Source organism: Ochlerotatus camptorhynchus, unplaced genomic scaffold, assembly GCF_037179485.1.
Source record: "Ochlerotatus camptorhynchus isolate MF236.1 unplaced genomic scaffold, CSIRO-AGI_Acam_v1.1 ptg000443l, whole genome shotgun sequence".
In the NCBI taxonomy this organism is placed as follows: Eukaryota; Metazoa; Arthropoda; class Insecta; order Diptera; family Culicidae; genus Ochlerotatus; species Ochlerotatus camptorhynchus.
Genome location: NW_027040929.1, coordinates 4423520 through 4437504, shown reverse-complemented (window position 1 = coordinate 4437504; position 13985 = coordinate 4423520). Strand labels below are relative to the sequence as shown.

Here is a 13985-nt window from a genome sequence, read left to right as displayed (position 1 = left end):
GTATTGATATCTCTTACTTTATTTTCGTTATAGGTTTGATAAATATTATTACTTTTATTTTATTTTATTTTTTGCATTTATTTATATTTTATATCGTGAATCTTAATGCAACAATAATCAAACAATATTCAATAATATATATACATATTTTTTTTGCTCCTTTCATGCCTTTATACTAACGATTATTAAATATATAAGAATATTCATTTTTAGCTGAATATTTCAAATACAAATTATGCAAATTATTGCTTTAATTTATTTTGATTAGGCATGAGAGGAGCATGCACCAAGATCAATACTTCTGCGCCCAGTTTGTTTTAAATTATAAAAAATAACATAACGATTTTCGGAGCTAGATACTCATTAGAGTGATGCAAAATTTAAAATTTTCGCTCCACAATACATAAACGATTCCAAATCGGATCCTGACTAACCTCTCAAAATGTGAACCCATTTGGTGTGAAACTGAGATGGCACAAACCATTTGAAGTTTGTATAGGAATTACTATGGTAAAACCAAGATTTTTGTACATGTCTATCTAATAATTCACCATATCTGTCTGCTTCAAAAGCTTTCAACTGTACTTGTAGGAAATTTTCCCAGCTACAACTTTGCCCAAGACCACTTTTTGATTAAATGCAAGAATCGACAGTTATCAATGGTTCAATGCACTGATGTCTTATGATCATGGTCAATCAACTGCTCAGCAGGCAACATTGGTGTTTCTGGGGCGTTGAAAAGGACACAAAAATCATGGCTACTATGTCACACTGCAAAATACAGTGTTGCCGACAGAGCAGCTGCTTAATCATGTTATAAGTTTACCAACCTCTTAAATAATTAATAACTTTTTACAGTCTCGTTTTACATAGAAACGATTTTCAGCAAAGTTGTAGCTGAGAAAATTTTCTATAAGAATGGCTATTGAACTGTTTCGCAGCTCAATATGGAAAAAAGACTAGACTAGACTAGCAATGAACAAAAAGTTGAGATTTCCCATATTAATTTACATGTAAACTTCAAATGGCTTGTGCGAAGTCTGTTTCTAACCAAATGAGTTGTAACTTTGGGAAGCTAATCAGGACCCGATTTGAAACCATTTAAGCACTGTGGAGCGAAAAAGACAAATTTTGCATCAGTCTAATACTCATAGAGTAAGCATGAGTAACCTGCTTCACAGCCTATTCCTACTGCTTAAGCTACTAAGATCATGAAACAACTTTAAAAAAATATTGTACTATGTGTACTAAAAGTGCGAAAACGTGTTTTGATACATCGGACAAAATTTATAAGAGAACCAAAATCTAAGATCATAAAAGTACCTAAAATAATATCTTTTTTATTTGTTTTTAGGAAGCTGGATTCTTGAGAAGGACATGACATACCTACATATAATAAATAGTTGATGAATCTTTTTCTATTTTTTTTTATATGGAAAGAAAGTACATACATAGTATACATTTTCCCATTACGTGTATTATGGTTGATGTACACGGCAAATGAGATCAACCCAATTTTTCTGTTCAGTTAACTCATAATGGCAAAAAAGTGCAGTAACTCACCGATGAGTAAATTGACCACTTTGTCAAGCAGTTTTGGCGCGACTTTCTACCAGCGATTTCACATATCTGGACCAACTAATTTTAATTTTTTCATGAAACGCACAAATGTTGGCTACTTTTCTCGTGGTTCTAGAAGAAAAAATCTCAAAATAATGTTTTATTGCAAAGCTCGAGTGGTAGTAAACGTCATTTTAACTGCTCGAATGAAGTGGTTAATTTGCCTGTGGAAAACCTCAAAAATCGCCCGGAAAATAAGGGAAAGTGACGAAAATTTTACTTAGTCTAGGAGTAGTACCAATAGACTGAGAGAATCCAATCTTTACATATCTCATACTCGGGATTTTTTTCCTGAACAAACATGAGGAAAATTTAGTTCCTGCACTTTTTACGAATTATGAGTAAACTGAACTCAAATTTGAGTTGATCAAATTGACCATGTGTACTTTAGAATTAATGCACCAAAACTTCAAATTGTTTTCTCAAATTTCTCATCTGCCATCCGTGCATTCCCTCGGCTCAATTCATGAGTTTCATTCAATTTCTGTTTGCTGTGCGCATTCGACACGTCCAATTCATTCTCTTGCTGTGGTGTAAGTGCCACTTCGCTTCCACTATCATACATTTCTAGCGAATAAATACAATACTTCTACCAACCAGAGTTTGATGCGGCAGCGGCACGTTATGCCTTTTGCTTCATGTCAGTCGTCGCCTTGATATTCACGCGAGCACAACTCACACGATTACGAGTGTCCTCGTTCCTCATTACATAGGGTAATTAGCATCCATAGATTAGAGCAAACAACGTATTTCCTGCAAATAGTGACTTGTCTCATTGCCTTTGGTAGGAAAGTATTTTTTCTGAAAGTTTACAACCAAGCAAATCTATCTCAAGATGTGTAAGTGTCTCGCAGGAAGCGTCGTTTGCTGGTAAGTAGATTGTGATGAATACAAATATTGTTATCCTAAAATAAAGACTGAAAGTCACCTTAAATGCAAGTCAAGAGTACAACAAATACAAACAACTCCCTGTTTCATATATTCTGTGCAAATCCAGACGAGCTGAATTGGTCTAATTTGATAGCTTTATATGGTGCATAGAGCTTCTAAAAAGGGAGAGAGAGCCAAAGACAATAAACGGGTTCACCGTGGATGGCTCTGTATTAAAGGTACGGCCGCACTAGCTTCCGATATCGGACGAGACGATATTGTTGTGGTTATATGAGAGAGTACTAGTTGTCTCTCTCATACCGCCGCAAAAAATATCGGATGCCAGTACGGCCGTACCTTAAACAGCAGCAACCCATCTAGGCACGCACTCAAAATGTGAGGGTGATGCGAGCTAAAATTGTTTGTATACACATGCAATCAAGTGTCGGTATATAATTGAAATAGAAATAATTGCCACCGGTCGAGTCAAATAGGTGGCACGATGTTTTGAAAATTTACACACTTCATTCAGAAACGTGATGATCACCCTTTATTCTGTATTCCGTTCGAAACGGATTTCCCTTACAAAAAAAATGTTTATGGGAAACCGTATCGAACGGAATACAGAATAGGGGTGATTATAAAATCAACCCAATCCAATCCCGCAATAGAGACTGAATATTCCTACAATACTTTTTGTAAAACGTACCGCGTCTATGCTTGTTAAAAAGAGAGACGAGAGCATACAAAGCGTTTACAACGCTAGCGTAGTTTATTGACCCAATCCTGAATGTAGAGAACAATCCAAAAAATTTCGCAGCATCACGCCCTTTTGCGATGCCCATTATACGAATGAACCAGCTCTGAATTGCTATAAAATAAAGTTCGCACTTGAGTGCTCAACCATCAGCACAACTTGCGTTCATTCCTCACACTTTTCCGTCTGAAAATCCTTGTAAGCGGAGGTGGACGACAGCCCGACTGGCGTCAAATGTCTCACACCCTCCCAAAGCGTTGTGGAATCTGTTACCGTGATACACCGAATACCGGATGGTTCGTTAATCCGGACAATTAATTTCTTGTTGAATATTACGCGTACTTATTAGCTATATAATAAATATGTGTGATGGTTCTGAACGACATTAAAAATATAAAAAAAAAATCACTTTAAATGAAAGCAACAGACACATTCTACGTTTTTGTCTGTTTTTTACAGGTTTTATACTGTAACTGATAAAAAGTAAACGTGCAGGTTTGGAAAATAAATTAAATTTCCTATAAGAATTGATCAAGAGTTTCTGATTTGAGTGACTCAAAATGTATTGTTGAGTAGTTGTTGGGTATTATAGTTTGTTTATAGTTCTGCACTACGAACGTTCTAACGTCACGCAAAATAGTCACTCACCAAATCATAATTAACTGCTCAAATTATAAACTGTTGCTCCATTCTTATAGGACATTTATCACACTGCAATAAAAGGCCACGATAAAAGAGAAAAAGATAATCGACTTTTAAAAGCGTCCCGATCAGGATTTTTAATCGATAACCGTCGATAACGTCTGCAGTGCAAATTCACCAAATGCAGACGTTAACGCTTACGTTATCGAAGGTTATTGATTAACCTTAGAGGAAGAGGAAGAGGGGCCTTTTGTCTCCTCTTCCTCTTAGCGATTAACAACCCTGGTCCGGATTTACAGCCTTTACGGTATATCACAACGAGAAAGTAGTCGTCTTGTTTTTGCAGCGGTCCGGTAGGTACCATCACCATCTACTGTACGCATTGGAATGACAGACAGCACTCGCCGTTGGGAATATGATAGGCATATTTATACCGGAATCAACATGGATGAACATAGATGTAGCCTTGAATCGTTGGATATATTTGCGATATAGTTAATGGTGATGAGTAGGTAATAGGATACCGGCTGGCGGCCGGCTTTGTTCGTTTCATTGTTTTATTGTGGCATCGGTTTACGATTCACGATGAAAAGAAAGGGAATAGGCGTAAATACAAATCGATTTCTGTTGCGAAGAAAGTTTTGAGCTTTATTTCCACATTTATCTTAAACAGTGGTCAGGCAAGTGGTCAGGAGTTAGAAATGTGTCAAGGTTATCTTGAAGACAATTATCCTACATGTTACAAGGAGTCTAGTTCAAACTAGGTATTAGAGTATAAAAAAGTACACAGAATACGATATTTAGTATTTTTATAATGTACACTGACCCTACAATTATGGATCAGCTAAAAACAATTATGGATTAGTCAGGCTACCAGAGCAAAGCTAGAAATCAAATCGAAATCAAAATTAGCTATTATGATGAAATTTATTTTGAATATTCCAGCTGATCTCATTTTGGTTGACTTAACGGTTGGTTAACACAGCAAAAATGAGAGCAAATTTCACACTATTAAATCAAACGGAAAACTAATCCTACTTTCAATTAAATCAATTTGATTACTGATTTTGCATTCATTTGCATCCATGCTTCACACGCTGAAAGAGTCGAGTTCAAATCTTACCCAGACAAGTCACGAATGACCTAAAATGTGTTAAACAAAACCAATAAACAATAATCGTTTGTTCAACGACAGATGAACTTAAATTAAATGTTCAACAAGACGTTACCAGTAGAACTTAAAGTTAAGTTGCTTTCATTTAAAATTCTCTTGACTACATAATGAAAGCACAAGATGATATCAGACTTATGTTGCGCCATTTTGATTTTGATTCTGCGAGACAGAAGGGGGTCTTATGAAGGCCAAATCTCAAGTCTCAAGGCCACATTCCAGAACGTGAGTGGATCATAGCGATCACGTCAAACTAGAATGTCTAAAATGAACCACATGCCCCACACAACCCCTAGAACGGCTCCCATATACTCTCCATGCTGAATCGTTAGTCCCCCCTTTTCCCATATCATTGTATTCAAAATAATAACCCAATGCAGGTCAATTAACTTTGTCTAATGAATTAGTTGCAGTTATAGTATTAACAGTAATTACTGCATAATATTCTAATTGAATGAAATGAATATTTACGTGTTAATAATGATCGAGATTAATGAAAAGTAAGGGAAGTTGTTAGTTGATTTTACCATCACAGAGTTTGACAATAGCGCGATGGTATATTATTACACTGAAAATATTTTTTCGTTAATTGTCTCACGCTCGTTTCGTAAAAATGGGTTTCGTAGATAGAACCATTTTTTCCTTAATTAAGCGAAACATTCGTATTGCACGTCGTTAGATATAATGCCGATATTACGCAAAGTTCGTGCAATACAAGAACCGTTTTTCGTACGAACGTAAACACTGCTAACGAAAATTATTCGTACACATTACGAATGCACTCGTTGTTGTAAGAATTTGATTCGTTTGTGGCACGAATGCATAAGTAATCAAAATATTAGTGGCTACTGAGTAGAATTGTCTAATTGATGGTTGATATCAGAAATCCCTCGATTCGATAGACATATTTAAGGATTATCTCCAAAACGAGTAGTTTGCTGTCTTAGATGGGGTAAGTAATTTATAAACGTATAGTATACATCTGTGATCTAATATTCTCTTTCTATCATATTAACAGCATGACGATCGTTTCTCAAACGAAAAGCCGGCAGAGTTCCATCGGAAGATGACTGGCAAACTTAATGGTGATCAGGTGCTACCTGATCAACAACCTGGACTTCCTCCATTCTATGCACTATCGAATACTTCATTCCCCCATCGAGGATCGAGATTCTGGCCCCTGCTACCGGTCGGAAAGGCCCTGACCTACTTTCTACTGGAGCAGTTTCAATTGTGTCAACCGAAGCGGCTTTCGATCATCGGTGACATGCTGCCACAGGAAGAGCTGCTTGATTTTCACATGTCATTGGATTGCAGCTTCGGGAATGGTTCTACAGTTATACTAAAAGTTATATGTGAGCTAGTGTTAATAAATTAATACAGTTTTTATTTTACCTACCAAAAACCAAATTCTATTTTTAACGCAATTTTCGAAACCCTACGTACATTGTACGCATGTTGTTTTGTGTGTGTACGGATGTTTCGCACTATTTTCAATCAATAGGTTTTTAGATACGAATAATTCGTATTAAATTCGTAGTGAGTGTGGAAACGTTTCGAAAAATACAAGAATGTTACAAGCTATATAATTTTGCGATTTTTAACGAATCTATCTTCTTATATGGTACGAATTTATTTCGTTGCAGAAAACAACGAATGGTTTCGTGGGGTAAACGAACGCATTCATAATATAAACGAAATTTTATTTTCAGTGTAGGATGCTCGTCGTTAAAAAAAAAAACCTCTGAAATCCGCGATGTTCAGTTGATCATCAATACTTGAATCACTGAGAGTATCGTCCGAGTTTTCGTATTCTGATTCCACCATTTCAACAATCTTGTCGTGGCTGTTTTAAACTCGCTTCAGTTATTAGCCACGTCTTGTCAATAATCCGCCGAATGCCAATAATGTGCCTTGCGCTGGTTTTCCATGTGAAGCATGGTCTGAAAATTTTCTTCTTCTCCAGGATCCCATACTAAAGGGCTTTCCTGATAATCTGTTATGATTTTTATGAAAATAAAATCATGTTCTATCCCTCTATCATGGCTATATGTTGATTCAGCTTGCATATCGTTCTTCAAAACTTCATCGTCTTGATCTAAAGGAAAGAAAATCGCCACTCGATCAAGGCAAGTAGTACCTGTGTCGCATTCCAAAATGTTTGAACCAAATATCTTTTTTTTAATTTATGCAGCCATTAGACTTAATTATTTAAGTTAAAATCATAATTCTACACTACACAATTATTTAATTTTGGCTACTAGTAAAATTCCAACAAGCTTTTGGTCCGTTACATCACAACTGGTATAACTAGTGTGCATCTCTCAACATGTACAGTCAGCTGTCGAGTCAGCTCTCAGCTTGATTTTTGCACGTTGTGAATAGCCTCACAATATCAAAGGAGTTTGTAAAATCAATATCAAGCATAATATTTTGTTACAATATCACGCGTCATATTGAGAGCGTATGAGAGTGGAAATTTTTTATTTGATTGATGATGTTGCCAACACTTGTACAGATACAGACAAGCCCTGGGACCTAGTTGCAGTTAAGTAATCCTCAAGGATCTGCCAATGCCCAGAGTATCAGACTTATGTTGCGGCAATTGAAATCAAATTTAATTTTCATTATGATAGAAAATATAAACTTTAACGATTTGCTTTCATTTTGTTAACCGACTCTGCTCGGGTCAGTGCTGTTAATTTTCTTATCATTCGATTGAAGATGAACCAATACAACCATTCCATTAATTCTGTGAAAACGAATCCTCACATGACCATAATTTGAAGAGCCCCTTTCTCATTTGAAGCTCATCATCACTGTCAATTGAGTCACTCTCTATCATTTGATATACGACAGTGGAGTATGGAAGAACCCCAGAAAAATGGCCCCTAACAGACAAGTCTACCAGATGTCGGATCAATGTAAGGTAAATTTAAGGTTGATGCTGACCCAATGTCGTGTTGTTGTCGGGTCAATTTTGGGTCAACATCGGGTTGGGGTTCGCTAGAAGTCAGGTTGGTGTCGCGTTGGCGTAGCTTTTTCGCCTGAATGTCGACCAGAGCTCGGTTTATGTGTAGGTTACACTCAATTGAATGATATCAAACGTTTCTCAAATGAGAATGATCCATGTCTTAGTCAAATGACTAAGCTTCTTATATCACCCATTCGAAGGATAGCTGCTTTTCTCATTTTCATCAAAAATGTTCAATTGATTTTGAGAATTTACAGCACTGGCTCGGGTAGCGTGTTAATCAAATAGAAGTGCTCCATTGGAGTCAGTGTATAAGAATACAAAGATAATAGTGGCTAGGTCACTTTTTTCAAGTCAGTAATGCTGGAGGTGGCTGAATCCGGTCTAGGAATTTTTCGGATTGGAAAATTTCTCGACTTCCCTGGGCATACACACTTAGAAATAACTAATTTTACACGAGACGTAATCCATCTTTGACGTAAATCGTGGAACGTAAACAAACATGTCATCTAAAATTAAGTGTTCCGAAACTGAACCATACTCAACGAAAAGTGCGTTTGAATCAATTGATTTTCTCGCTTCTTTCAGTTGATTCTTATGTCATATGAACCACTTGCATGTGTCGGTCTCAGGGTACCAAAATTTACATGACTTTTCTTTAGTGTGTATAGTATACTTGTACTTGCCACACAATTATACTGATGCAAAAATGGTACCACTATCGAAAGTTCTCAATTAATAACTGGAAGTGCATCTAGAACACTAAGGCTGTGAACCATTTGCCGAGTTAAATTTAACTCGTAGTTAAAAGTGACATTTCGAAAGTTATTTCTTATGTTCGAAAATCCCCGTGCTGTCAATCGACCGGTTTTCGAGCCACGGTCGTCAAAATTTAACTTCTTGTCTGTCAGAAATAACCACGCTCGGATAGCAGGGTTAATCGATAACTTTCCATCTGTCAAATTTTAACCAAAAGTTAAAATAATCCACCAAATGGTTCAGACCCTAAGTTGAGAACACGCAATAAGCAATAAGCATGAAATGCGAAGAAGAAGAAAGAAGACTGTTGAGTATGAAGAATTAGCCTTTAAAAAATCACATCAAATGACAGCTTGATTTGGTCAAAAAAATTGTGTTAAAAATACTGATTAAAAATCAGCGTGTAACGTGGCGGACAAGAAGAGCTGTGGACAGAATCTCTAGTATTTTGATTTCTTTATACTCAATGATCTAGACATTCAAGTCCGTAAATATTTCAAATGTGCCTCTTACCTGTGATTTCGAAATAGTCATAGACTTGTCACAAATTTTTTGAAGCTTCGAAAAAAAAAATCTGGTCCCAATATCCTGGCTTTTTCACTTCATGATCTTGAAAGTTTTCCAAGCCTAAGGTGTTGAAAGTGGTCTAATTTTCATGCTCTAGACATTTTTTCATGGACTAGAATTTTTTGAAAAACTGATCGTAAAATGTTTTCTACTTTTCTGAAGCATTTAAATTGTTCTAGGACTGTGAACTAACATTCGATATGTTCAAAATATCTAATATTATTCCAGGTCGCACAGTTTTCTTAATTTGCTTGTCTTAGACATCTCAAATTTTTAAGCATTAAAAAAATGGCCCAAAATCTCTAAAAGTTGTAAAGGAATCTCACCTTTTTTTTAAGACCCAGATTTGAAGTCCTAGACGCATGCAAAATTTTCTATGTCCGTGATCTTTCCGTTTTGGAAAATTTTCCTCGTTCCAGAATAATGAGATTTTTTCTTAGACTGCTTTCTAGAAAAGTTGGCTAGGTCCAACTCAGCAACAAAAAGGCTTTCGGTGAAATGGCGTTCGGTGAACGCAATTCCGGAATCTGAAGATTGTTTCGAATAATAGGTGTAGGTAATGGGCAGCAACAACGGTAAACGAACAAATGATTTACAGGTTTTATATATTAAATACTTTATATAATTGCCAGCAACGCCGGCTGGGCGTATCCTATGGCTTTCCCTCCCTACTAACGAAATTCCACCCTTCCCGTGACACTTATGAGGGATGGTAGAGTTGTCTGCATTTCTCTTAAGTAAGTGTCGGACAAACATTCCTTTCCCATCCCCACCAGATGCATGGACGTGGCCAGGACAGCTCTAGTCTTTGGAGCGAGAATCATCCTGTATCTAAGAGGTAGTGGTTAACCACAAATTACTATCTAACAGCAACGGATGAAGGTGGGTCTCCTCCTTAACAACAGTATGGAGCTCGTACCACCTACGACATTGTGCAACCTGGTTTATGCTATGCTATGCTATGTTTGAGGTTCTACAAAAGTTTCTATATAGCAGCCATTGCTCTAATGGTGTCATATAAATCTAAAGATTGAGCCCATCGATAAAAAAATTCTGTTCTTCAATTATATTTGTTTAATACAATGCGTCATCTGAACCTCGATATGACAATACAAATGTATACTTTTGGTTGCTGGTGAAAAAATGGCAAACAATGTTTCCTTAGAAATTTATGTATGGGTCCAATATTAGGAACATTACCCCTATACTAGATCTTTGTACATTTGTCTCTGGGCCTCAATTTTTCGTTCTAATCACCTAATCTAATTGTTTAAAAAAAAGTTAAACAGGCAGAATAGAGAATGGACAATAGAATTGGACTGTACTCTATTTTAAAGAAGCATGAAAAATGTTCATGATAGATTTGTGAGTTTATAAAATTTCTCGAAGTGGCAATCGCAATCAACGAAAGACTGGAACCATATTGGTCACTATTTTCGTTATTTTAGTCATTAAAGTCACTACTTTTAATCACATACTCACTAACAGCCCCGAATCAAGGGAACAGAAAGGTCCGAGGAAAAATATTGTTCAGTTGGCAAAAAATACGTTTTATAAATTTTTACTATGTTTTCCCAGTTCCTGTTCAATTTGTTTACCGGTTAGGCAAATATATGGTGTGATTCAAAATCGTGATTTTATTGGGGGGAGGGAGATGGAATTTTCATTTATGTTGGTCCGTTTAGTTTTTTACGTCAAAAATCATATAAATTTTGAAGTGACCTTGCCCACATAACATATGTGGAACTCGATCATCAAAAATCGACCCCATTTCAGTGATTTCAAGTTGTATAGAAGGACATGGATCTGTCAAATTGATTATACCAGCTGTAAAATGAGAATGGGATCAAAGGGCTTTTCAATTCTTTTGAATGATTCTACCGTGATTTATAATTATGTGTTCCTAGCACTCCTGAACTCATGTCTTATTATTTCCTTAACCATTTATGTGCTTTATTTAAAATTATATAGATAACTTTAACAAATTCATCACCTTGATTTACACAGCAAAACTGTGGTAACCTTAGAAGAAACATGTATATGTAACATTTCCTTCTTTGGACACTTTCTATTTTTTTGGAACCAATTGCATCAAACTTTGATTTCATTAGGGATGGTCCATTAATTATGTCACGCAAATTTGGCTAATTTTCAACCCCCCCTCCCCCTTTATCACATTTTTTGTATGGACCTTAATTTTTCTTGTATGGCTCGTCACAGTTTTCCGTCAATTGAAAATTTCCTCAAAAATCCCAACACAAAGAATTACTTACTTACTTAATTGGTAAGGTTGATCCTTGTTGATTGAAAAGGCAAAAGAGGAGCTACACACAATCATAACAAACTTTTGTTCGACCACTATGGCTAAGGTCTCAGGGTGGGACTCCTAGCTAACTGTTTCAAAGTTAAGTACTATTTATTAACGAAAATAATCGTTAATATGCATCAACTCGATATTTCGTAATGTTGACTCACTAAAGCACAGTTAACAATATTTCAACATACCACAGACAAAATGATAATTCTACACCTATTCAACGTAATCCTCAAATTTTCGAATTGTTTGCATTAAATTACATTCAATTAACATTATTTCCGTCATGAATCCAATGCAAACCAATAAGATGAAGAAATAATGCATCTGTAAATAGGTAATATTACGGAATAACAACGCTCTTGATTGGCTTCTGACCGACTTGAAAATACTAGTTAAAAAATCCTTTGAAAAGCCCCTTGTCGAGCTAGTCGAAAAAAGAATGCCCACACGTCAAACTTCGTCAAGCATTTAAGCAGCGGACGAACACCATCTCATTACGCATTACCGTGTCTGTTGACAATTTGCCTCTTCGGTCACGCTGTTACTCTTCACTCCTATGGTAAAATCCCATAAGCAAACATCAGTCTGTGCGTGAAACTTGGTGAACATTTCCTTACCCTTTCACTCCTATGAAAATCCCATATGGTTCTGTCAATCTTTGCGTGAATAAACGGCGGTTTGCTGGAGGAATGAAGAGATAAAACAAAATCCGCTAGATGTCATGCACAGATTGTCAGATGCTTATGGGAGTAAAGAGTTGCAGAGGCGCCGTTAACGCCAATGCTTACTTTCGTAGCCAATGCTGCAAACGTAAACAATTACTTTTTGTGTGAATTTCTCGAAAATAAAAACTCCTTCAAGAAAACCAACACCATGATTGTGTAGAGAAAGAGTCCTCCTATCCGATAAAATTAGTGGATTAGATGGATACATGCAATTGACTTTGACCTACGAGACATTTACGAAAGAATCCATTATTTATGTTTTCGACATTGGTCTTTATGAATGCTCAGTGTCGATATCACGAAAATTTTATTTTGACAGTTCGATGTCCAACTATGCCAGTTATACCACTGAGGTAAAACAAAAAAGGGGTCAGATTTGAGTCAGCTTTTTGCAAGAAGTTCCACATATGTTATGTGCCTTGCCTAACCGTGGACTTCAATTTTCCAAAGAGCACGTTGTCCTCTACACTGTAGCTCGAGATAAAATCTGAGAAAAATATTAAAAAGTTTAAGATTTCACAACGTACAGAGCACAACAAACTAAAGATATTGGAGACAAATTTCCAAATTGGACACACACTGTATTAAATCGAATGTATGGAATGCATTTACTAGCGAGAGTCGATCATGAGAGAGGCTTCACAAACTACCAATGAAAACGGACTTTAATACCTACTTCGTATGCCATCGTCCGCCAAATCCGCTCCTCTATTATCATAAACACTCGCTAGCATTTACATTTGCTAGATTGATATTTACCAAAGAAAATAAACCCTTGTAGAGTGTGATCGTTTATATAACCAAAAACCGTTTTCAATATTGTGAGACAAAACCCTATAGTTAGCGCGAACCACCTGTTGCCACAGGCATAGTAGTAGTAGTAGTAGTAGGTAGTAGCGGCTAGATTGTCACTAGTCACGGAATCGTCATTATACTTCTAATTTGTATGTACCTCGCGGGAAATCAAGGCAAAAGATATGTATATTACAATTGTGTGTCAAGGTTACGACACACAGCAGAGACCGGCCTCGACAAATTATTAGTCACCTTCACCTTTCTCGTCACAATTGAAACATTGGAAAATTATATCAAGCAACCAGTCACCTCACACATCACCTTCAATCCAATATTTGAACAGTACCTAATATGCGTCAAATTGTCAATGCCTTACAACGTTCTTTCTTTAATCTGTCGATTTCAGCTGCTGTCAGTGTGCGATGAGCGTTTTCATCTCGCTGCTGTTCGTAGGGATCCTACTGGCGGCGGCCGTCGCTGCCGGCATCTACTTTGGGCTGCTCAACGTGGACGATAGGGCACCGGAACTGTCCGAGTACATCCACAAAACCGGTGACTCGATAAAGGACGCCGTCAAGGATAAGATCAACTAGAGTGGCGGGCAGGCGGAGCAGCTAAGCGTATGTGGGAGCACTAATTCGCTAAAGTGCCAGCGGGAGTTGCCGAATCTCGTGAACTGATCTGCATATACTTTTAATTTAAGCCATCGTCTCGCATTTGCTTTAAAGGCGCATAGATGGAATGTGCAAAAATAATTGATCAATTTATAAATGATGGTCTGAACTATA

The 13985-nt window shown here is 36.7% G+C and overlaps 1 long non-coding RNA gene across 1 annotated transcript; it reads left to right on the top strand.

Annotated features, from left to right (window-relative positions):
• The first annotated feature begins 2266 nt into the window (after positions 1–2266).
• Positions 2267–13932, top strand: LOC135711877 (uncharacterized). The gene is made up of 2 exons (XR_010518508.1): positions 2267–2490; positions 13604–13932. It is a non-coding gene; the product is annotated as an uncharacterized LOC135711877 (long non-coding RNA).
• The last annotated feature ends 53 nt before the right edge of the window (positions 13933–13985 follow it).